This window comes from Camelus ferus, chromosome X, assembly GCF_009834535.1.
Source record: "Camelus ferus isolate YT-003-E chromosome X, BCGSAC_Cfer_1.0, whole genome shotgun sequence".
Classification (NCBI taxonomy): Eukaryota; Metazoa; Chordata; class Mammalia; order Artiodactyla; family Camelidae; genus Camelus; species Camelus ferus.
In genome coordinates, this window is record NC_045732.1 from 17410144 (window position 1) to 17434071 (window position 23928).

Here is a 23928-nt window from a genome sequence, read left to right on the forward strand (position 1 = left end):
TGATAAAGCAAAGCAGCTGAGGGTATTAACAAGAAGTGTCCATCGGTGCCATCGTGCACTATGCCACATAAATCGCAGAATAATGCCTTTGAAAAAAGTTACTGACTTCTGAGGGGGGATGTGGCAGGTGCAAAGAAGGCAGAGAAATCTAGAGAGGATAATAAATAGATCCTTAAGGAAAGCTAAGATCAGAAATAAACTCCTATCCTTTTTTTTAGAAAATTCATAGTGCAGCTGCTCTGAGCTGCCTGATTGGCTATATCTTTATCTAAATTCACAGGAAAAGCAAGCTGAGCTGTCACCCAAGGGAGTAAAGAGCTCAAAATACTACTATCCTTGAATTTCTAGGCCCCTCATGACTCTTGAAACTCTCCTGGGTCTTCTCATCACTTCCGGATAAAGTCCATACACCTGTACATGGTTTACAGTGGTTTTCATGGTTAGGTTTCTGACTCTATCTGTCCGAGTTTGGGTTTCTGAGAAGACGCTGTGTGCAAGTGATTTATTAAGGCTAAATGAGCAAGGGAGACATGGAAGGAAGTGATGAAATCAGACGATAGGTAGAGAAGTAAGGGTGTGATCTCAAAGTCCAACAGCGGGTAAGTTCAATCTGATCGCACAGGGTAACTCTGGAGCGTAAGATACACTCCCCGAGTTGTCCTGGCTGGAGGCAAGACAGCTGACCTTTCACAGTCCCCTCTGTCACGTATTGGGTAAGGACGGCGCTCTGGGTGTATATGGGTGGGTGGGGAGAGTAAATTCCCACATGCTTCTCTCTTTTCTCGGGTGGGTCAAGTGAGCTCCAGTAGCTCCAGGACAGTCCTCTGTGCAAAACCACATGTTCTGGCTACTGGAAGCAAAAGTATGAAATTTTACCAATTGCAGAAACATGGAGGGACTTGGAGTGTGTTATGCTAACTGAAATAAGTCGGACCTAGAAAGACAAATACGCTACGATCTCATTTACATGTGGAATCTTAAAAAATGCAACAAACTAGTGATTGTAACAAAAAAGAAGCAGACTCACAGGTCTAGAGAACAAACTACTGGTTACCAGTGGGGAGAAGGAAGGGGGGGAAGGGCAAGAAAGGGGTAGGGGATTAAGAGGTACAAACTATTATGCACAAAATAAATAAGCTACAAGGACATAGTGTACAGCATAAGGATTATAGCCAATATTTTATAATAACTTTAAATGGAGTGTAATCTATAAAAATTGTGGATCACTATATTGTACCCCTATAACTCATATACTGTAGTACGTCAACTATACTTCAGTTTTTAAAAAAAGTACACTGAGGTGAGAGGCACAAAATGCTAAGTGGGATCCCAGGAACCTGGGGGGAGCATCAATATTATCCTCTTCAACATCATCATTCCACATCTCTAGCCATACCCTCCCATTCTGTTCCAGCTGCAATACCCTGTTTCCTGTTCCTCAAACTTTTTATTCAGGTGCCTTGCCTTTTCATTTCCCTTCACCATGCTGCCTTTTCACCAACCTAATTCCTACCCATGCTACAGACTTCAGCATCATTATCATTTCCTCTAGAAAGCTCCTCTTAAACCACCAAGTCCATCCTCTTCTACATGTTCAGTCTATAATCTCTCTTGCGATTGGCTGTTTTCATGTCTCTTTTCCTCCTAGACCAGTCCCAGTAGGCCAGAGATTGGGCTTAGCTCATTCTTCACTATACTTCCAACACCTGACAGTAGGTAGGCAGCCAATAAACGCGTATCAACCAGAGAGAAAAATTTACAATACCAATCTTTAATCCCAGAATCTGTACTAATGCAAAGGTGGATGTGAGCAATTGAACTAAAATAATAAATTATTATCTACTAATATTTGTGATTCTTCTAAAACGCATGAAGTCTTTTCCCATGTGTTAATCTCATTTGACGCCTGCATTTCTCATAATGGATAACAGCTGTAATTCTGTTTACCATTGTGTTATTTAGGGGAAAGAAAAAGTCATTTTGTCATCAGATGGGACTTAGGCCAACACTAGCTCTCCAGGTACATAAAGCTCAGGATGGAGAGAAATGTGGGTCATCATTTAGAGAGTGATGCCAACGACACTCATTCTCTATCTGCAATACTTCATTGAATCTATTTTTAGCATAGGTGTTGTCTCCTTTCTATTACAGGATGATTCTCATTTATCTTTGAAGTCGTGGGTTTTTCTGTACTTCCTGTCTTTGTAGGAGCTTAATAAACGTTTAATGTTGAGTGAGTGGATTCATTCACATATAGTCATATATCAAACATTTGTTGTGCATATGGCACTGTGTGAGGCGCCAAGTAGACGAGAATTAAAAGAATTGCTGACTTACCAGCATTCTAACCTCCAACTTTTCTCCCCACCCTCTTCTACTTTACCCTACTCCAGAACCAATATGTCATGTATAAGAAGCTTTATTTTTCCACGCCCAGTACTGAACAGGCATGTATGGTGGCACCAATGTTACCCAAATAGAATCCATTGGCCTGAGGCAACTCTCCTACTTAGCACTTGAAATACTTAGTAAATAAAACCAGTACACCCGAATGTTAATTTTGGATATACCGAATTACCAGTAATTTCCAACTGCTAAAGGAGTATCAGATTTAATTCATGGTTATAGCACTTAACTCCTTCCAGCCAGTGAACCTGTGGTTGATTCTCCTCTAGAATTCTCCTTTTGAGTCTCATCTTCCATCTTCATCAAAAAATGGAAAAGTGATTCTCAAGATACAGGATTCTCCCAGGTTATGAGGCAATGGACCAAAAATCTTTACAAAGCCTGGGCGGCCCAACTAAGGCAGCTACTACAAATGATAAGCTTCATATTTCTCTGGAGCCCTTTATATGTGAGAGCTCAATCTACAGAAGAGAGAAAAAAGTAGCTGTAGGCTTCATAAAAAAACAAAAAGTGATGCTTGAATTGGGTCTTGAGAGATGAGTAGATAAGAGAATTTCAGGGAGGGAACTCAATGTCTGGAAGGAATTTGGCCAGTCTTGGGATAACAAAAGATGAGTAAACCTAAAGGAAGTAAAAAGAGGGAAATCATAGGAAATGAGGCTGCAGAATAAAGTTAGTTAGGGCTAGAGCATTAAGGAGATTATTACAGTATTAAGATCTAACCATAGGTAATAGGAAGGCAATCAAAGTTTTTAACCAGAGAAGGGGCATGATTAGAAGTGGTTTCTAAGAAGATAATTCAAGATGCCTTTCAGAGGATATACCAGAAAGGTGGGGAATCAGGGTGCCATGACAATCACCCACAAAAGAGAAATGGTGAAGGTTTAGGCTTAGGCTGTGGGATTCGAAAGCAGAGGCTAAATTAACAAGATAAAGTCAAATTGCATTAGACAAGATATGGAGGGCACAAGAGAAAGAGTAACGTTTGACTCAAGGTTCCAGGTTAGGCAACTGAGCAGATGGTGTTTTCATTTACTCAAAGAGGAGATATTAGAGGAAGAAGATGCTGAGGAAGATAATGAGTTCAACTCTGAGCATGTTTTTGAGATGACCGCCACAAATCCACACAGAGATGTCTAATCTGCTGTGGAAAATGTTAATCTGGAGCCAAGAAAAGATGTCAGGGCTAGAAATGCAGGAATGGGAGTCTTCAGTTCATGACAGTATTAATTAACATCACTAAGTGCAAATGTGTAGAATGAATAGAGAAGAGGAATAAGGATGAGACTTCCATGAACATGAGCATTGATGGAAAAGGCGACAAGAGAAGGACTCAACAAAGAATACGAAGGAGTGGTCAGACAATCTGGAATAGAACCAGGAAAAGATGTAGTCACTGATGTTAAAGGGAAGCGAAAGCCTTGTGGATGAGGAAATCAAACTTGCAAAGTGCAGCAGGGATGCTGAATAGGAGGAGGGAAGGAAATAGGCAATTGGATTTTGTCAGTGGGACATTTTTGACCTTAGTGAGGGCAATTTCTCTAGAGCAGTGAGACCAAAGCCCAGATTGTAGCTGGCTGCAGAGTGAATGAGTTTGGAGAAAATGGGGGAAAGTGAGTGCATAGACTTCTCATTTCATTCCTTCCAGTTTTATGTATAGTTTTTTTGTGTGTGTTTGGGGGGTGATAATTAGGGTTTTTTTTAAGGAGGTACTGGGGATTGAACCCAGGACCTCATGCTTGCTAGGCAAGCACTCTACCACTGAGTTATACCCTCCCCCTCATTTCAAAGATGAGTACCAGGGAGAAAAGGGGAGATCAGATATTAGTTTGCAGAGTTTGAGGGGAGGGAGGTTCTTTTTGTTTTTGTTTTTATATTAAAATGGACTCTATTTTCCTGGTGAACAAGTGTTCTGCCATCTGCCACAGAGGGGCCACTGCCACCGCCTGGGCTGGTCCTGGGTACAGTCACGATGAAGCTGAAAAAGAGCACCAGACTCTTGACATTTTGTCTCAATGGCCCTCTTTACCATCCGGACAGACATTCAGGAAACATTTGTAAAATTTAAAGACATCATAAAACAGAGTGTTCTACTAAAAATCTACTTCTCAGTAGGCTTATTCAGTAGGGAGATATTTTTAAATGTATTTTAAATGTAAGACCCAGAAGATGGAGCCAGAAGGTATTCTATGCCACACTCAGACAAAAGAGGAGGGGCAGTAAGGGGGCTCAATGTCTGAGTTATCCATCATTGGCCTTCTTGACCAACCCTTTATTCCTCACTGCATCCATCCACATCGTTCATAACACCTTAATTGGAACATCCCAGGAATAGTTAACAATAACAACATTATTAGTTTATATTACTTGAGTCTTTACCATGTGTCAAGTATTCTTCTAAGCACTTTACATTTTAATTCACTTAATCCTCCCAATAACCTCATAGAGAAATACATGTATGTTGTTATTATCCCTATTTCACAGATAAGGAAATTGAGAAAAGAGAGCTTATGTGGTGGCTCATGGTACATGGCTAGTAAGGGTGCAGAGCTGGCTTTCAATCCCAGGCAGTTTGGCACTGGCTTCACCCTGTTGCCAGGAGTGAGACAATAAAGGCCTAGAAGATGTGTGTTGTTGGACACGAAGTTCGTGAGTTAGCCTAGTATCTGTTTCTTAATTACAGAGCCATGATAGGGGCTGGGAGTCTGGAGGCCCTCAAGAGTCTTTGGAGCATTTTTGCCTCAGAAACTGCTGTTTATTATTCAGATTTGCATCCTCAGACTCAAGCATATGATTAATCCTCCATAAAGTTTTGATGAATAATTAAATGAGCAAAGCTGATTTCTCTCCAATCACCCAAAAGCTTTGTGCTTAGAATGTACTGGAACTAGCTTGAGATCTTTGGGAGGGGTGGGGGGAAGGTAGCTAGTGGCTGAGGAAAGGAGGTGGGATACAGCAACTGGTACCTTCATGGGTTACACATTCTGTGATTTTGTCTCTGACTAACAGCATTTTGTAGTCAATTTTACATCTTTTTTCAGTATACATTTGTGATGCATTTAAATATATTCTGGGAAAATGCTGACGCTGACATACCAAAAGCATGCCCTTCCATCTGGCGTTTTCTCTAGTCCTACAGTCTACTTTCTAGTGCAGTTTACTATCTGGGCTCTGGGAATGTTTTCATTTAATAATCTCAGTATTTGGGTGTAGTGGGAGAAAAGGCTAAGTCTGAGACCTGAAGTCTGTAATTTGACTCTCCTTACGACCACCTTCCAATATACGCGAGGAGCTCAGACCTGCAAAGGGAACAGGGCAGGACAGGTTCTGAGTGCTGCCTGCTGGGACAGCATTCTTTAAGAACTGAGACGGCTCTCTGGAATAATGTACGTGGTCTTCTCTTAAGCAGAGGAAGTACTTGCTGCTTACATACAAAGTCAAGTTTACTTTGTAGCAAGGTACAAATTAATCACCAAGCATTTGGGAGAAACACTGGGGATGTGTCTAACTTATAGGGGCTTTGGGAACTTACTCAAAGCAGTAACAGACCACCCCTGTCCTCTAGCAATGGGACATCTTGCTGAACAAATGAAATCACACACGTAACACAAATTCAAGCAACACAAGCCAGTTCTTGTCTATATAAACTTGCAGCTACATATGGAATTATGTCATGGAAACTAGGAGTTCTGAGTAAGGGGAGTTGATGATGGCTAAAGTATAAGGAAGAGGCAGAAAATGAGTAAGGACTTAGAAGTACAGGGACAACACGTGCCTCAGGAGGTGCCGAGTAACACGCTAAGTGTCACATGCGTGATCTCATTTATTCCCCGCAATACTGGTACTCCCGTGACCAGTTCCCTTTTCCCAGATCCAGAAACTAACGTTCAGGAGCCCTACAGCCGGCACAGCTGTGAGAGGCAGGGCAGCTGGTCACATGCAGGCCGTTGGCGCCGGGCCTCCGCCGACCCGCTGCGCTGCTCCCGGCGGCGCTCTAGGCGGGCTCCCGTGTCTGCGCCTGAAAACGCGCGGCGCGTCTGCCTGGCAGGGGCTGTGGGAAGCGGTATGCACTGGCTCAGGCTAGCCCTCAGAAAGAAGACTCTCATAGGAAGACTCTTGCCTTTTCACTTGAGGGACAGACTAACCCCATTACCTGAGAGTTTGAGAATGGGGCCATTTCTCCTCAAAGGATTGCCTTTCCTACATCGCTGCTCTATTGTGTTTGCTGCAACACACAAAATTAGAGCCTTTTAAAAGCCTCAACAAATCTTGTCTCTAGAGTGAAAGGATCACGAACACAAGTTCCATTCTGTTTCTTTAGCAAGCCATCCAAAGTCTCTCGTCTTCAAATTGTAAGCCTCTTGAGGTCCCAAGGTGAGGTTGTTGCCCACTGTCATGAGCCCACAGGAAGGAGTGGCGTCTAACAGAAGAACGGCGTTCTCTGCTTCAAGTATGAACTCAACTGTGGTGAATGAGAAGAGGCCACTTAGCTTCTTCACTCTTGGACGGACAGCTCTACTCAGCTCAGCACCAGAGATCCTGCCACACTGAGATGGAGGTGGGCATATACGAAATTAAAACCCACACATGAGCAAGTTTCCACAACTTGAAAAAATATCTAACTGCAGTAGTTGGGGACCTTCGGGTTTCAAGGAGGATATGCAATACAAAGATCAATAATACAGGTTCACTCTTCAATTGCTGATTACATTTTGCCTAGTGATACGTGCTTTTTATAAAATAGAGCCATCTCTCTCCCTGCCTCTGTACGTAAAGAAATACATCAACCTCCCTACAAAGAATCAAGCTCTCCTCTCCTTTCCTTTTTTCCTTTTCCCATGCACCATTCATTGCCTCCTCTGCTACGTTCCCTTAAAATGTTAGGCTTACTACTACGTTACATTACAGTTGGTGCAATGTCACGTCTTTCTGCCATGACAAATTGCGAGTTTGTTGAATGCAAGGATGAGGTACATTTTGGTATTCCCAGAACCGTACAGGCACCACTGTCGGCACCCCACCCATATCCCCAATCCCTTACCACACTGATACGCCTTGTGATTCTGAAACGCCAGCACTTGGATTGCTTTGCTTGAGGGCTTTCTCTGACCCAAGCCACTTTACCTGCCCTTGTGGCAGACCAGAATGAAGATAAATTAATGTCCCCTGAGAATATTCTCATCTAATGACTGGTGTTGATATAAAACACCCCAGCTCCTTCTCCCCTTGAACGGAATAGCTCAGAAGAGTGTGTCTTCCGGAGTGACTTATGGGCTAAAGCTTCATTTGCCTTCGGGGGGATAACGGACTTGCTAAGGCACCTTTTCTTGGCTTCCTTCCCTACCCTGTATCTCTTCCCCACTTCCCAAATGGCAGATTATTCACCTCCTTAATAAACAACTTTCACCTGAACCCTTGATTCGAGGGTAACCCAAACTAAGTAAGCACCCAATATACAGAAGAAGTCCAACAAATATCCTTTTAATGAAACTGAGTTACAAAGATGGCTAGTGTCGCATGAGATGAGAGAGATGGAAGTACTGTGCTCTCTAAATGCACGGAGCCTGTCGGTCAAATCCAAGCACACGGAAACACAACAAGCGCCGTGATGTCAGGGTTTCCCTCTGCAGGAGGAAAGCGGCTGTCCTAGTTGTTAGCAGACAAGGGTGCATGTCAGGGACTCTGGTTTCTATTTTTAGATGTCGTGCTGACATAGAAAACTTCTGTATCCTAACAGTACAATGGTGACCTTCCTACCCTCCGAGAAGTGGTGCAGAATGTCTAATGAGGAAACAAGTCCTCATTTGTGGAAGCCACAAATGAACAGAGGAGAGACAGGAGAGCTTAGCTACTATTCATTGGCAGACCTGGTGCTCAAAGAGCTCTTTTGACTGTGAAACAGGAAGCGCTGGGTGGCCTGGCAGTGTCATGGCCTCGAATAGGATTTAGATCTTTCAAGCGTTCACAGCCTGGGCCTTGAGTCTAACAATTCCGAAGGGTAATAACTCCTTTTAAAAACTCACATTAAAAGATAATTTTCAAAAAAAAGATAAAATCATGACTCTTATGCAGATAGAAAATGAATGCGTGTTAAAGATTTTATTTAACTCATTAACCGATGAGGGAAGCAGGCAGATGGTATAGCCAGTTCAAAAGAAAATCCAAGAAACAGACACGTTAATAGATGAAGAACATTGGCATGAATGTGCAAGTAGAGGCAAAACCAGCCTCTTCCACAGTGGGGGAGGGAAGTCACTTGGACGCCTATAGGGTCCGGATTTGCCTGTCTCTAAGCAAGAGCTAGTTCACATTGCTATCAGTTATACAATTTAAAGACTTGCAAAATAGCTCCCATAGAATTAGAGTCAGATAACATGGAAGGGTGTACTATAGACAAACCATAGTTTTCCCTTGAAGCACAATTTTCCCTTGAAGCACAATTGACTCATGACTGTTATATTTAATAATACTCTCTTTCTCCGAAAAGGAGATCTCCTTTTTTTTTTTTTCTAGAGCCTGTTTATACTTTTAAAACCCAGGTATTTTTGTTAACAGTGTGAGTAGAAGTGAGCATAATAAAATGTAGGGCAGAGACATGGTGCTTGAGAAAAGCACATCTGATCGTTAAATAAAGGGGGAAATCTCAAGTTTGGGAAGAAGATCCTTACTTGATAGGGGAAAGAGATGGGAAGAGAAAACAAATGGGTGGCATTTCACACACACTATGACATTCAGTCCTCCCAATGAACCTGTGAATTAGGTAAAGATATTTCTTCTTTTATAGATGAGGAAGTGAGAGCCCAGAGTGATTAAATAGCCTACAGAGGGTTAACAGTACATAGCAGAGCCAGGTTTTAAATCCAGTTCCAGCTCTGAAGTTTATGATTTTTGTTCCATTGTTCCACGCTGCACTGATGAGGGATGATGTCAGGAGGGAGGGGAACAGTGAAGAAGTTTCCTGACCCCCACCTCAAACAAAGCGGCTCAATAGTAGTTTCAAAGGGCCGTGTTGTAATGCTGCTCATTGGTGACCGTCATGTTTTTGTCATATTTTCTCATTCTGCTAAGTGCTTTGGAAAGAGAGCAAACAAAATTCACTTTTGGTTTCATAGGCTGAGATGAAACAATTGATTTAAATGAAGGACCTTTTGAATGAACTGTCCTTTGAAGCTGAAGGGACAGAGGCCAACTGATGGGGTTAAAGTGCCTCATATCGAAATTTGCTCTGCAATAGAATGGAAATGCACAGATTTCTTGGCATGCCACTGGCATTTACTTACACAAAAAGCCTTATATTCTGATCAACAGCACTCACTGAGCATTTATTGAATGCCTACTATGTGCTTAGTACTATAAAAACTGCTTTGGGAAACACTACAGTGAATCAGATCTGAACTACACCCTGTCTAGAGCATACAAGAAAGAATTAGACAAATATGAAAAAATGACTATAATACAACAAGGCAAGGGTTACGGGGCTCTGGAAGTTCCAAGAAAGGTGATATTCAAGTGAGGAGAATCATGGGAAAATTCACTGAGTAGGTATCATTTGAAGAATGAGAAGATTTGAACACGGGAACATAGATGTACACGCGTGTGGACTGCACCCACCAATTTCATTATCATAACCTCAAATACAGCATAGTTCCTTCTTTAAAACTTAATAATGCAAAACAAATCTATTTTCAATTTGTCGAGACCTAACAAGTTGATGAACTTGCTATTCATTTTGCAAAGTAGTATAGGATTCAATTAACATGAGAGCAAGTCGTCTTTAATTCAATTTTTGTTACTTCCTAAAATGAAGGAAGTATCATTTGGATTCATGAGAAATTCACAGATCTCTTCATTTCAAAACTAATTCCAAATGGCATTTAAAATTGTCTTCTTCTAAGGTTAAATGGGCCTTTGTTTATTATCTACCTCAATCCCAAGATAGCGAGAATCCCATGTTTTTCAGAAATTCTCCATCCAATGACATTTTATTATAGCATAAGAAGAAATATATGTAGTGGGAAGGGACAGACTGGGATTTCAAAATTTGTAGATACTGACAAGCATATGCAGAATAGATAAACAAGATTATATTGTATAATACAGGGAAATACATACAAGATCTTGTGGTAGCTCACAGCAGAAAAAAAAATGTGACAATGAATATATGTATGTTCATGTATAACTGAAAAATTGTGCTCTACACTGGAATTTGACACAACATTGTAAGATGACTATAACTCAATAAAAAATGTTTTTTAAAAAAAGAAATATATGTAGATTACACTTACAAACTATTTCCAACATGAAGGTTTCCATTTAGTCTCTAAGATCTTTAAAATAGGAAATGAACCTTGTCACCACAAGCAAAGTGCCCTAAATCTCCCAGAACATAAACTGCTTACTTTAAGGTCACTATGATCCTGCAAAGAACAAAAAAGCAGCAGATCACTTATATGAGAAAGGAGCTTAACAAAAATGCCCTCTCCGTGATGCTTGGTTGAGCACACACTTTTTGTTTCATCTGACATTTCTTGCAGAATGACTCAGGGGCTTTTCAGCAAATTGTTTCTGGCTTGTCCTTAATGCCTGATTTTCTTATATTTTGCCTCACAATTCACCATCTAATTGTAAATGATAATTAGTGGAAGACCAAGTATATACCAGGCACGTAATGGCTATTCAATAAATGTTTGTTGATTTAGTGAGTCACTGAAGATTTATAAGATGGAAATGCACAGAACTCAGCAAATGCCTACAAGAGGCATCAAATTTAATTTCTTGATGAACAAACCCAACAAAGGAGTATAAGTTCCATAATACTGCCATGCTTTCGCTCAAAGTGTGTTTAAATATTTTTTTAAAAATCCACATTCTTTGCTGAAATACATGAGAGATGACTTTCGTATGAGAAGGTCACATGACCAAAGATGTTTTAATATGATTCAAGTATTTGTTTGGCTAAGCAGAAGAATAAATACTCTGAAGATCATTTCATTGTAACATAACATATAATCCTTGTTGAGTAGCCTTTCCACTAATCCTGCATTTTTACCTGCTTTTTATAATTTGCTAGTTCTCAACTGGGGGTGATTTTGTCCTGCAGGAAGCATTTGGCAATGTCTGGACACATTTTTAGTTGTCACAACAAGGGTCGTGGGAGGCAGAGTGCTACTGGCAGCTAACAAGTAGAGACCAAGGATGCTGCCCAACATCCCACAGCGCTCAGGGCAAACTCCCACAACAAAGCGTGATCTGGCCCCAAATGCCAATCGTTCTTAGGCTGAAAAACCCTATTTTAAACAAAGAAGCTAGAAAACAATGATCTCAAACCCACAGTGCTACATGGTTGTTCAGACATGAATGTTTAGACATAATTTCTGGAAACAAGAAAGTTATTAAAGGTAGTTGGATCTTGCTAAAAATTTCTACAGAGCTGAGAAAAAAAAAGTTTATGGAGAGAAGAGAAAGGAAATTGGATGAGATGGGCATCATTTCAGGTAAAGATTAGCAGAGAAAAAGCTGGGAGATCGAAACTGTAGTCTCAATATTTCAGTTTACTCTTTATTAAAATGGGTTTATTGATGTACCTCCAGCACAGCTATATTTTGACAATCCAATGAACTTGTGAAAATGATAGTAATACTATTACTATAAATGAACTACAATTTATTGAACTGTTATAGGCTTTCCAAATGTTACTACTAATTCTCACAATTACCATCAAGGCAAGCATCATTATTCCCATTTTACAGAAGAATTAACAGGCCCAGAGAGTTTTGGTAATCTTTAAAGTTCATCGGTGATAATAAGAAGAGCTAGTGGCAAAAACAAGACAGACTGGTAGTTGCCATACTTTAAATGTATCTTTGAGTAGTATGTAGCAGTCTAGGTTTTCTCGGGATAGTACTGGTTTATGCCTGGTGTTCTTGTGTAAGTGTTAACAGCACCCACTTTCTCTCTTAAAAGTGATCATCCCATAAGAGATAACGGCCCCCGGCTTATCCCTTCTTCTTAAATCCTGGAGAAATCCACAGTACGCAAAGACAGAAACTTGCCAGCATTCTCAAGGCCCTCTGACATGGATCTGAGCTGTGTGCACATCTGTCTATCCACTCATCCTTGTGTGAGAGCAGTTGATAACGGGTAGCCATTAGTGAGGAGGATGCACAGAATCTGCCATTTGGTTCTCTACAGTCAAGCTACCTTAGTTGCTAAGTAATTGCTTTGTCTGGCAATTTTACCATTTTATCAACAAGGCTGGTCCAAAGCAAATGGTTTGCTAAAGAATCTCATCAGGCTGTGGGAATCAGTAAATACCCAACTTTTTCACTTATCCAAATAGTTTGCCCTCTGCAGACCTGGATGTCAGCAACTAAGCTGAATGTAGGACTGATAAAACCATTTTAATCATGTATTGGGCAGAAGAATCAACAGTATATAATTCATTAGTGGTAAATTTTCAAGAAGATTTTTAAAAATGCAGTGGGTTAGTTTGTGTAACCATTTCTAATTACAATCATGAAGTTAAAAGAAAAGGTCTCCATTCTTTCCATTCTTTGAGATTAGATGCCTCAAATCACCTCTCACAAAGGGAGTGCCACCATGAAAAGCCACTCCCTCCTTTTGCAATCCTCTCATCCTCCAAGACTCTCTCTTTCATGGGCATCAAAGCACCAAACAACATAGGCAGCCATCATAGGAAACAGTGCTTCCCCATGTTCCAGTAGCAAGTCTGTGACCCTTAACTATACATCTTTTGATTCCTCTATGTGCTTTATTTTCTACCTTTATCTTTTGAGCTAATGGCAAGAATCTTTCTGCTAGATAAAAGTCTTCTTATTCCAAAAGAAATTTAATTTCTATATAAATTGAGCACATATATTTACTATTCCATTCCCATCCAGGGGTCCCACACTAAAGCAATTGTAATACTTGAGGACACATTAAATTGTTTACAAGGAATAAGATGCAAAATGAAAATGGCATTCTTGTCTATTTGTGACAAGAGGAAAAAAATAACATTTTCATCTTGGAACTCAGAGAATGTCCCCTGCTCTCAAGTCTTTTGCCTTAAAATGATGTTGGAAAATAACATAACTGAGGCAAAGCTAATGAATAGTGACTAGTTATTTTGGCGTTATACAAGATCCTCTACTCTTTCCCAATGCTTATTTTTTTATTTTTGCTACAGCCTTCATTTAAATTTTTTCAAGCTTTATTGGGATATAATTGACATATAACACTGTGTAAGGTAAAGGTGTACAATGTGTTGAGCTACCCACTTATATGTTGCAAAATTATTACCATGGAGCATTAGCTAACACCTTTACCTTGTCATATGATTACAATTTCTTTTTTATGGTAAGAATATTTAAGATTTACTTGCTTAGCAACTTTCAGCTATATGATACAGTATTGTTAACTATAGCCACCGTGCTGTACATTACATCCCCAGAACTTACTCATTTTATAGCTGTAAGTGTGCGCCCTTTGACCAGCATCTTCCCATTTCCCCTACCCCTCTGCCCCTGATAACCGCCACTCTAATCTGTTTCTATGAGTCTGGATCTTTTAGATTCCAGAAAAAAGTGATACCGTACAGTATTTGTCTCCGGTGATTATTTATAAATAGAATCCACCATGAAGCTTTAAAAAATAGTATTTGTTGTTAATTTAGAATGCTTTGGTCAATACAAATATACATAAGCTTATTTAAATATAATCACTATGAATAATAGATAACATTTTCATTACTATGGTAGAAGTTATAAAAATCAGTTCCAGGTTTTAAATATGCAAGATACAGAATGCTCTTACCACTGATTCATTTTTATGAGCAAGATTGAGTCATATTAAATATAATTACTGAATCAAATATATTAAGTATTCATTGTCCACATTATGTGTCCTGGCCCCATTTTATATCCATACTGCCTCCTAGCTCTCGTGATAGCACAGTGGTCTGACTGGAATGTAGTGGCCTTCATCTGGGCCCACTACAGTGCAGCTAGCCCAGAGGACATCATTTCCCATCCAATCTTTCTGCTGAAGTGGATTTCATTCGTGCCACAAAGCACAATATCAAACTCACTATAGATAGCCCTACAGACAGTCTCTATGCTCCTCCATGTCTGTGGCCAGTCCTCACTTCCATGTATGGAACGATTATGGAATTCCAGAACAATTTCTATTGTTCTCCAACCTCCAACTCTAATAAGAGTCCAGAGCGAGGCCCAGCAAACTTGACCCATGGGCCATATCTAGTCCACCACCTGTTTTGTAAATAAAGTTTTATATAACACAGCCACACCTGTTGATTTGTATATTGTCTATGGCTACTTTCACTACAAAGACAGAAGTAAGTAACTGTAACAGAGACCTTGTGACCCACAAAGCCTAAAATATTTACCATCTGGTCCTTTACAAAATATGTTGCTGACCTGTCATGTAGGCCACTGAGTTTTTAAGAGAACTCATCCAGGAATTAATATATTTATCAAATTTGATTACAAGCAAGAGTTTCTCACTTGCATCCGTGAATTACATCTCTAAACTACAGGATCATTACATAAATTTAGTCTTAGACAAATAACTGGGAAAGCTTAAGCTGATCTTTACTGATTCTTTGCTCCTCTTCCATTACCTCCTCATCCCAGGCACCTATGCTGCAGCCCCCAGTAAAACATTCCCTTCTTGGCAAGATCACGGGGTTTTATAACAGCTCTATGATTGCCTTTGGTCTTATTCATAGTTATACTATTATCATCTAATATATTTATTGTTCAACAAGAGTTTGTTGATGAATTAATAAATGAATTAATGTAGATCAACATTTTCAGAACTATGTCTTGAAGAATGCTGGCCATCTTTGAAATGTGCTCCATGAAAAGGATGGTCTATTTAAAAGAAACAAAAAATCTCCTATGGTCAAATAAATTCAGTAAACAAGAACACATACTATGTTCTCCTTCAGAGGCACCATAATTCACATGAATGTATTAAAGTTTTGGGGAGGAAAAGGCCAACATCAACAAAATGGTAGAGTAGGCAACTCCAAGCTCCCGTTCCCCTATGGAAATATCAAAAAGTAAGTAGAAACTGTCAGAACTAACTTTGTCAGAACTCTGGAAAATAGTCATAAGTTTGCAGCAACCAGAAAACTACTGAATCAAGAAAAAGCTAACTTCAAAATGGTAGGAAAATTTTGTGATATTTTTACTTGTCCTTGCTACATCCCCTCTCCAGCAGTGATTTTGGTTTTGATTCAGTGGCAGCCTGCATTTGCAGTGCAAAATCCTGGTCCCTCGTTCTGGACGGTGCAAAGCAAACATTATTCATAAATTATTTTGTCTGTCTATTCTAACCTGTCTGCGTGCTAAAAGATGCAAGGACAGATGCAAAGCACTTGTATTAGTTTGCTAGGGCTAGCATAACAAATGTATGAATTTTAGGGGGAACAATTCAGCCCATACCAGTGCTCATCTTTGTTCCTTCTAACCTGGTGGAACTCAGGATAGGAAAGAAGTAGGTATTGATCAAAAACACTGCAAAAAAACACTAAAAACCTTCAGATGCCTGAGGTTAAAGATTACAGTTGAAACATGCAATAGACCATCTAAAGCCTGAGAGCAAAAGCTGAGGGGAATTTCTCAGGAAAATTAGGAAATTCAAAATCAGCCTTGCACGCAGGAAAATTTAGAAAGCCACATGCATTCTCAGGGCAAGAGCAAGATGCATGCTCAGAAAGGACCTAAGCAGACCTTAAGATTTCACCTTGGGCTGTTTCCTAGGTTCTGCTCAAGACTGGCTAAGTACTGAAGGAGTGCTCAAGAACAGCGACAATCTGCAAAAACTGGGAGAGGTGTTTTTTGTTTGGCTGGTTGGTTGGTTGATTTTTTTAGCCCTTGGTATTAAGGAAAATCTCTAGATGAAACCCTAGATGAACACAAGCCGAGAAACAGAGACTACAATGGCCACATACGAGAAGGAATATAGTCTTTGCAAAAACAGTGTGGGAAAGCCACTAAACAGATGGCCTACTATAACCTTCAACAATCAAATTATCCAGCAAACTCTAGGCAAAGGGGGAGGATCTAATTTCCAGAGTTACCAGTTACAATAGTCAAATGTCCAATTATCAACAAAAATCATAAAACATACATAGAAACAGGAAAGTATGTTCTATTTAAAGGTAAAAAATCAATTGACGGAAATCACTCCTGAGGATGTCCAGCCATTGGACTTACTAGACAAAGCCTTTAAACCAACCATCTTACATATGCTTAAAGATTTAAAGGAAAACAGGAACTAACAGTAAAAGGAAATCAGGAAAGTGATATATGAATAAAACGAAAATATCAATAGAGATAGAAATTATAAAAAAGAACCTAACTGAAGTTCTGGAGCTGAAAAGTAAAAAAAAAAAAAAAAAAAAAAAAAAAAGAAGAAAAGAAATGGAAAATTCACGAGAAGAGTTTAAGAGTAGATTTGAGCAGAAAAAAGAAAAAAATTAGTAAACCTGAAGAAGGGCCAATTGAATTACTGAGTTTGAGAGGCAGAAAAGAAAAACTATAAAGAAAACTGAACAGAGCCTAAAGAACCAATGGAACACCATCAAACGGACCATTATACACACCCTGAGAGTAACGCTAAGATGAGAAGAGTCTTTGAATATGTGAACAGAATATTTGAAGAAATAATGGCTTCTCAAATTTGATGGAAGATATAAATCTATAAATCTAAAACCCTAAGTAAATTCTAAGTAGGAATACCTAAAGAGAGTCACATCGAGAAATTTTATAATCAAACTGCTGAAAGCCAAAGATAGCAAGAGAATTTTTAAAACAGCAAGACAAAAGCAACTTATTACTTACATGATGTGTCCAATAAAGTCATTAGCCCATCTCTCAGAAGAATCCTTGGAGGCCAGAAGGCAAGGGATGATATATTTAGAGTGCTGAAAGGAAAAAAAAAAAACTGTAGCTGACAATTTATATCCAGTAAAACTACCTTTCACAAATGAAAGATAAATTAAGATATTCCCAGATAAATAAAAGTTTACAGAGTTCATTACAACCAAACTTGCCCTACAGGAAATGATAAAGGGAGTCCTTCAGGATGCTAGACGGTAACTGAAACCCTAATGAAAAAATAAAGATCTCTGCTACAGGTAAATACACTGGCAAATATAAATACAGTATTAATATATTTTTGGTTTGCAACTCCACTTTTTATCTCTTACAGGATTTAGAAGACAAATACATTAAAAAGTTGTTAATCTATGCTATTGGGCACACAATAAATAGACATATATAATTTGGGGCAACCAAAACATAAAGGGAGGAGGATGTAAGTGTATAGGAGTAGAGTTTCTGTATGTTATAGAAGTTAAGTTGATGTCAATTAAAACTAGATTATTATACATTTAGGATGTTAAATGTAATCCCCATAGTAACCACAAAGAAAATATATAAAAAGTATACTTTTTTGAAATAAAAGTGAATCAAAATGGTTCACTACAAAAAAAATCAACTAAACACAAAAAGGGTAGTAACAGAGGAAATGAGAAACAAAAAAGCTGTAAGATATACAGAGATCAAATAAAAAATGGCAGAAGTCATTCCTTATCAGGAATGACTTTAAATGTACATGGACTAATCCCTTCAATCAAAAGACATAGATAGGAGGAATGGTTAAAATAAATTATAATCCAACTGTATGCTGTCTACAAGACACTCACTTTAGATCCAAAGATACAAGTAGATTGCCTGTGAAAGGATGAAAAAAGATATTCTATGCAAATAGTAACCAAAAGAGAGCTTAGATGGCTATACTAACATCAGGTAAAGGAGACTTTAAGTCAAAATTTCTTAAAAGAGGCAAAGAATGACAATATATATTGATAAAAGGGTCAAGTCATCACTATGATATAACAATCCTAAAAATATATGCACCAAAGTGCAGAGCTCCAAAATATGTGAAGCAAACCTTGATAGAATTGATGGAAGAAATAATACTTCTACAGTAATAGTTGGAGACTTTAATATACCATTTTCAATAATGGATAGAACACCCAATACATGACAGAACATCCTAATCAACATGATAAAGGGCATTTATGAAAAATTCACAGCTAACAACATGATTCAACCATATGCCATCTACAGGAGGCATACTAAATGGTGAAAAACTAAAAGCTTTCTCCCTGACATCAGGAACAAGACAAAGATGCCTGCTTTCACCACTGCAATTCAACATTTTATTGTCAGTTTTTTCCAGAGCAATTAGCTAAGAAAAAGAAATAAAAGGGACCCAAATTTGAAAGAGAGAAGTGAAACTAATCTCCATTTGTGGATGACATGGTCTTTTATAATTAAAGCCCCAAATAATCCAAAAGGAAACTACTAGACCTAATAAATTAATTCAGTAAAATTGCAGGGTACAAAATCAATATACAAAAATCAGTTGTGTTTCTATACAACTGCAATGAACAATCTGAAAAGGAAGTGAAGAAAACAATTCCATTTATAATAGAATCTAAAAGAATAAAATACCTAGGAATAAATTAAACCAAAAAGATGAAAGAGTTACACACTGAAAATCACAAAACATGGCTGAAAGAAATTAAAGAAGACCTAAATAAATGGAAAGACACACTATGTTCATGGGTAGAAATACTTAATAAAATGTAAATACTACCCAAAGCAATTTATAATTCAATGTAACTCTGATAAGAATTCCAACACCCTTTTTTTCCCACAGAAGTGAAAAATCCAATCCAATCCAATACTCAAGTTCATATGAAATTGCAAGGGGCCCTGAATAGTCAAAACAATCTTGAAAGAGAAAAATAAACTAGAAGGATTCACAATTCCTGATTTCAAAATTTACAGCAAAGCTACAGTCATCAGAACAGTGTGGTACTTACAGTAGCATAAACATGTTGACCAATGGAATAGAACTGAGAGTCCATACGTCTATGGCCAATTGATTTTGACAGGGGTAGCAAGTCCATTCAATGAGGGAGAGACCAATATTCAGCAAATAGGGCTGGGACACCTGGATTTCCACACACAAAAGAATGAAGTTGGACCTCTATCTCACACCATATACAAAAATTATCTCAAAATGAATCAACAGCCTAAATATAAGGGCTTGAAACCATAAAACCCTAAAAAGAAAACAGGGGTAAATCTTTATGATCATGGATTTGGCAGCTGATTGTTTTTGATGACATCAAGCACAAGCAACAAAAGTAAAAAATAGGTAAGCTGGACTTCATCAAAGCTAAAAACTTTTGTGTATCAAAGGACAGTGTCAGAAAAGAATAAAGACAACCTACAGAATGGGAAAATATTTACAAATTATATCTGATAAGGGTTTAATATCCAGAATATATAAAGAACTCCTGTAATTCAACAACAGAAAGACAACCTGCCCAATACAAAAATGGGCAAAGAACTTACAGACTTCTCTCCAAAGAAGACAGCAAATAATCACATGAAAAGATGTTCAATGTCATTAAGGAAATGAAATTCAAAACCACTTCATACATACTAGGATGGCTATTATCAAAAAATGGAAAGTAAGCATTGTTGAAGATGTGGAAAAACTGGGAGTCTTATATATTGCTTGTGATGAAGTAAAATGGTGCAGCCAATGTGGAAAATAGCATGGCAGTTCCTTAAAAAGTTAAAGATAGAATTAGCAATTTTACTCCTAGTTACGTATATCCTAAAGAATTAAAAGCACAAATTCAAATATTTCAATGCAGCATTACTCACAGTAGCCAAAAGTTGACAACAACCAAGTGTCCATCAACATAAATAAACAGCATGTAGTGTGTGTACGTAGTGTGTGTATCCATATACACACACACTCACATACACATAATAGATTATTTTTGAGGCATAAAATAGAAGTTCTGATACATGCTACAACATGGATGAACCCTGAAAATGTGACGCTGAGTGAAAGAAGCTATACACAAAGGACAAATATTATATAATTCTACTTATACGAAATATCTTGAATAGACAAATTCATAGAGACACAAAGTAGATTAGAAATTACCAGGGGCTGGAGAGAGAGGAGTATGGAGCGTTGCTGCTTAACGGTTACAAAGTTTCTATTTAAAGTCATGGAAAAGTTTTGGAAATTTTTTTTAAACACTTTTTATTGATTTATAATCATTTTACAATGTTGTGTCAAATTCCAGTGTAGAGCACAATTTTTCAGTTATACATGAATAATATACATATTCATTGTCACATTTTTTTCTCTGTGAGCTACCATAAGATCTTGTGTATATTTCCCTGTGCTATACAGTATAATCTTGTTTATCTATTCTACAATTTTGAAATCCCAGTCTATCCCTTCCCACCCTCCGTCCCCTTGGCAACCACAAGTTTGCATTCTATGTCTATGAGTCTATTTCTGTTTTGTATTTATGTTTTGTTTTTTTGTTTTTGTTGTTTTTGTTTTTTAGATTCCACATATGAGTGATCTCATATGGTATTTTTCTTTCTCTTTCTGGCTTACTTCACTTAGAATGACATTCTCCAGGAGCATCCATGTTGCTGCAAATGGCGTTATGTTGTCGGTTTTTATGGCTGAGTAGTATTCCATTGTATAAATATACCACATCTTCTTTATAGATAGTGGTGATGGTTGCACAACTTTGCGGAAACCTTCATTAAAGAAATTTGCCTAACCTTATGCAACAGAGTTTTCCAAACTTGTTTGACCTTAGAAGTTTTAAGGGACTATAGTTAACATTTTAAGGAACACTCATGAAAGACAAACAAAGAAATGATCTTGACCTTGAAAGGGACTAAAAATGATCTGCAGGAACAAATTCCCCTTGTTAAAGAGCAGCCTGCTTCAGCAGGATGTGAAGAATGGGGCCTGAGTTTCAGGGACCAACAAGGTCCCAGGTGGTGCTGATTCTGCTGACCTTCCAAAGACAGTTTGAGTAGCAGGGGATATAACAGTTGGATGCACTATTCACAGTGATCCTATTTTCCCTCTTACAGCCAATTTAATCAACTGATCCAAAACTGAAGATGTTAATGGACAATAATCAATAACTATATTATCCTTGTCAAGTAGCATAACTATAATTTTACTTGGGTTACCAAAACAAATGCCTTACTTCAAAGAAGATAATCTGAGAGAATGATATATAGCAACAAAGAGGATCAGTATGGGATGGGGCTTGTCATAACTTTGTGCTGGGGGTCAGGGAGGGGAGCCATTTTTCCAAATACATTTCAAGTATTTCAAAAATGTTTTTTATTTCCATTGATATATGAATCACATACTTGAGTTATGGCAAGATTGCTCTTTCTCATAAGAATAAGGCAAAAAATAAAGGAAGGAAGAGCAAGAGAGAAAGGGAAAGAGGAAAGGAGAGAGGGAAGACTGGAAGTAGGAGACGAGGAAGGAAAGAAAGAAGGAAGGAAGGGAGGGAGAGAGGGTGGGAAGGAGAGAGGGGAAGATAGTGATGTGAGAGATTAGATGTCTACATAATTCTTCTTCCCAGTCAAATTCTCATCCAATTCACTTTGGAAAACCTTTGCTGATTAATTAGATGAGGTTAACTAGTGCTAACTCTTTCCTTCTAAAGTTTATAGCACACATTTATTCACTGGTGATCACATCTAAGAATGTGTCCTTGTTAATTAGAACACCTTAGATTATTGAGCTAAAACACAGAGGGAAGGTTGTTCTGGCACATATCAGGATAACTCTTAAAGTGAAAAACAATTCTATCATTCAACCCAAAGAACTTGCAGGCATACTCCCACATTTAGGTAAACTATATCATCAGGATAATTCTATTGGCCTCAGGCATTTTATCCCTGTAGTTTAAAAAAGTATCCCTAAAGTTAGGCAATTTCTGTCTCACACAAACTCATTGACCTTGGGGAAATTAATCATCTCTGTGCTTCAGTTTCCTCATCTATAAAATGGGGGACACGATAGCACGTAATTACTGAAGAGTGAAAATAACGCACTCACTGACACTCAGTGAGGTTTTAATATGTGTGAGCTCTTATTATATGCACATGCTAATCCCTTACCAAAAGTTTTACTTCTTTTTCTTTCTAAGGTTTTATATCCAAATGCAAATGAACCTTGAGGCAATGCCCAAGATTGAAGCGATCAGATGTAAAGGATGAAATTATCCCAGAAACGTGCAAACCAATGGAAAATACCATGGTTGGCAGGTCAGGGGAAAAGAGGACATTATGCAATGAATCCAGAGCAGCGAAGTGCTTGAAACTTTACGTTTTTGGAATCAGAATGATGAGACACTGAATCTCAGCTTTTCTAACTACTGTGGCATGACTTTAAGCAAGTTATTTAACCTCTCTAACCCCTGGTTTCCTCATCTGAAAACATTTAGTGAAACAGTAAAATGAGGGGGTTTTTTTGTGAGGATTAAACAATATAATTTTTAATGTGCTTAGTACAGTGTATTAATATGTGGTAACTTAAAAAATACTGGAAAGGATAAAAACAAATATATGATGGTAAGACCCAGCCTTCTAATTTCTTCCAAGCCAGCTGGGGAAGCCAGACAGATAACACACAGCACAAGACAACCTACTTTTGGATTTTCAGATTCCTCCCATTATGATGACACTTCTCTTTTTCCTGTTTCTTTCCCCACATCATTCATTTTCTACCTTGCATATAAAAATTCATTAAAGTTTTCCATCCTGAATTGGACCATCTAAAGGGAAATATTTTATTGTGAAGGGAGGAAAAAAGCAAAGAGACACAACTTCTCACGACTTGCCTCTACCTTATCTAACTTATTTCTTATTAGGAGAATAATGTATTTGTTATGCATAGAATTTTATGGCCAAGAAAGAGACTCATTTAGAGTTTTGTTTGGTTTCATTCTGAGTAACCAAGAGAAAAACAAAATTAAGCAGAGTAGGACGGGACCATGGAGAAGAAGTCATCTTGGCAGATGCTGAATAACAGGGGGATGAACTTGGAATCTTTCAAAGATATAGGCTGAAAATTTTTTGATAATATGGTGGTGCCTGTGATTCCATGCCTGCAAGCCCCTTTTTTAAAAAAAAACAAACACACAATTATTTTTTCATTAACTCCAGAAAGGTTAGCTATGTTAAAAAGAAAAACAGCTTAGCACATCTCTTTTTCTAAAACTCCTTGGTCCTTCTTTTACCAAAAGTCCTTGCCTGGGGACTTAAATTAGCTGCTTAGCCCAGGTTTCCTTTCCTCGTTTTGAGAACCTAATGTGAACTTGTGGAAGTAAAAACATGGTACTCGAGTGCCGCCACAACTGTGTTTAATACCAGCCTTTGAGGGAGGCCTCAAGTCAAACTCTTCCTCATTCAGACCCTACAGGCTTGTTGGGTACAAAGCCAACTGGGGTGTAGCTTGCACCAGGTTGCTGAGCCTCTGTTGAGTGAAGAGAGACAAATTTCCACGGGGGGAAGAAGCAGTGAGTAAATAGGTGGTTCATGGCAGTATGTTCCTGTCTCA

At 38.4% G+C, this 23928-nt stretch overlaps 1 protein-coding gene across 1 annotated transcript in view; it reads left to right on the forward strand.

The window, feature by feature from the left end:
• The window catches only part of GLRA2 (glycine receptor alpha 2), a 134864-nt gene that overhangs the window by 15334 nt on the left and 95602 nt on the right, over positions 1-23928 (forward strand). The gene's annotated exons all lie outside the window — the stretch shown is intronic.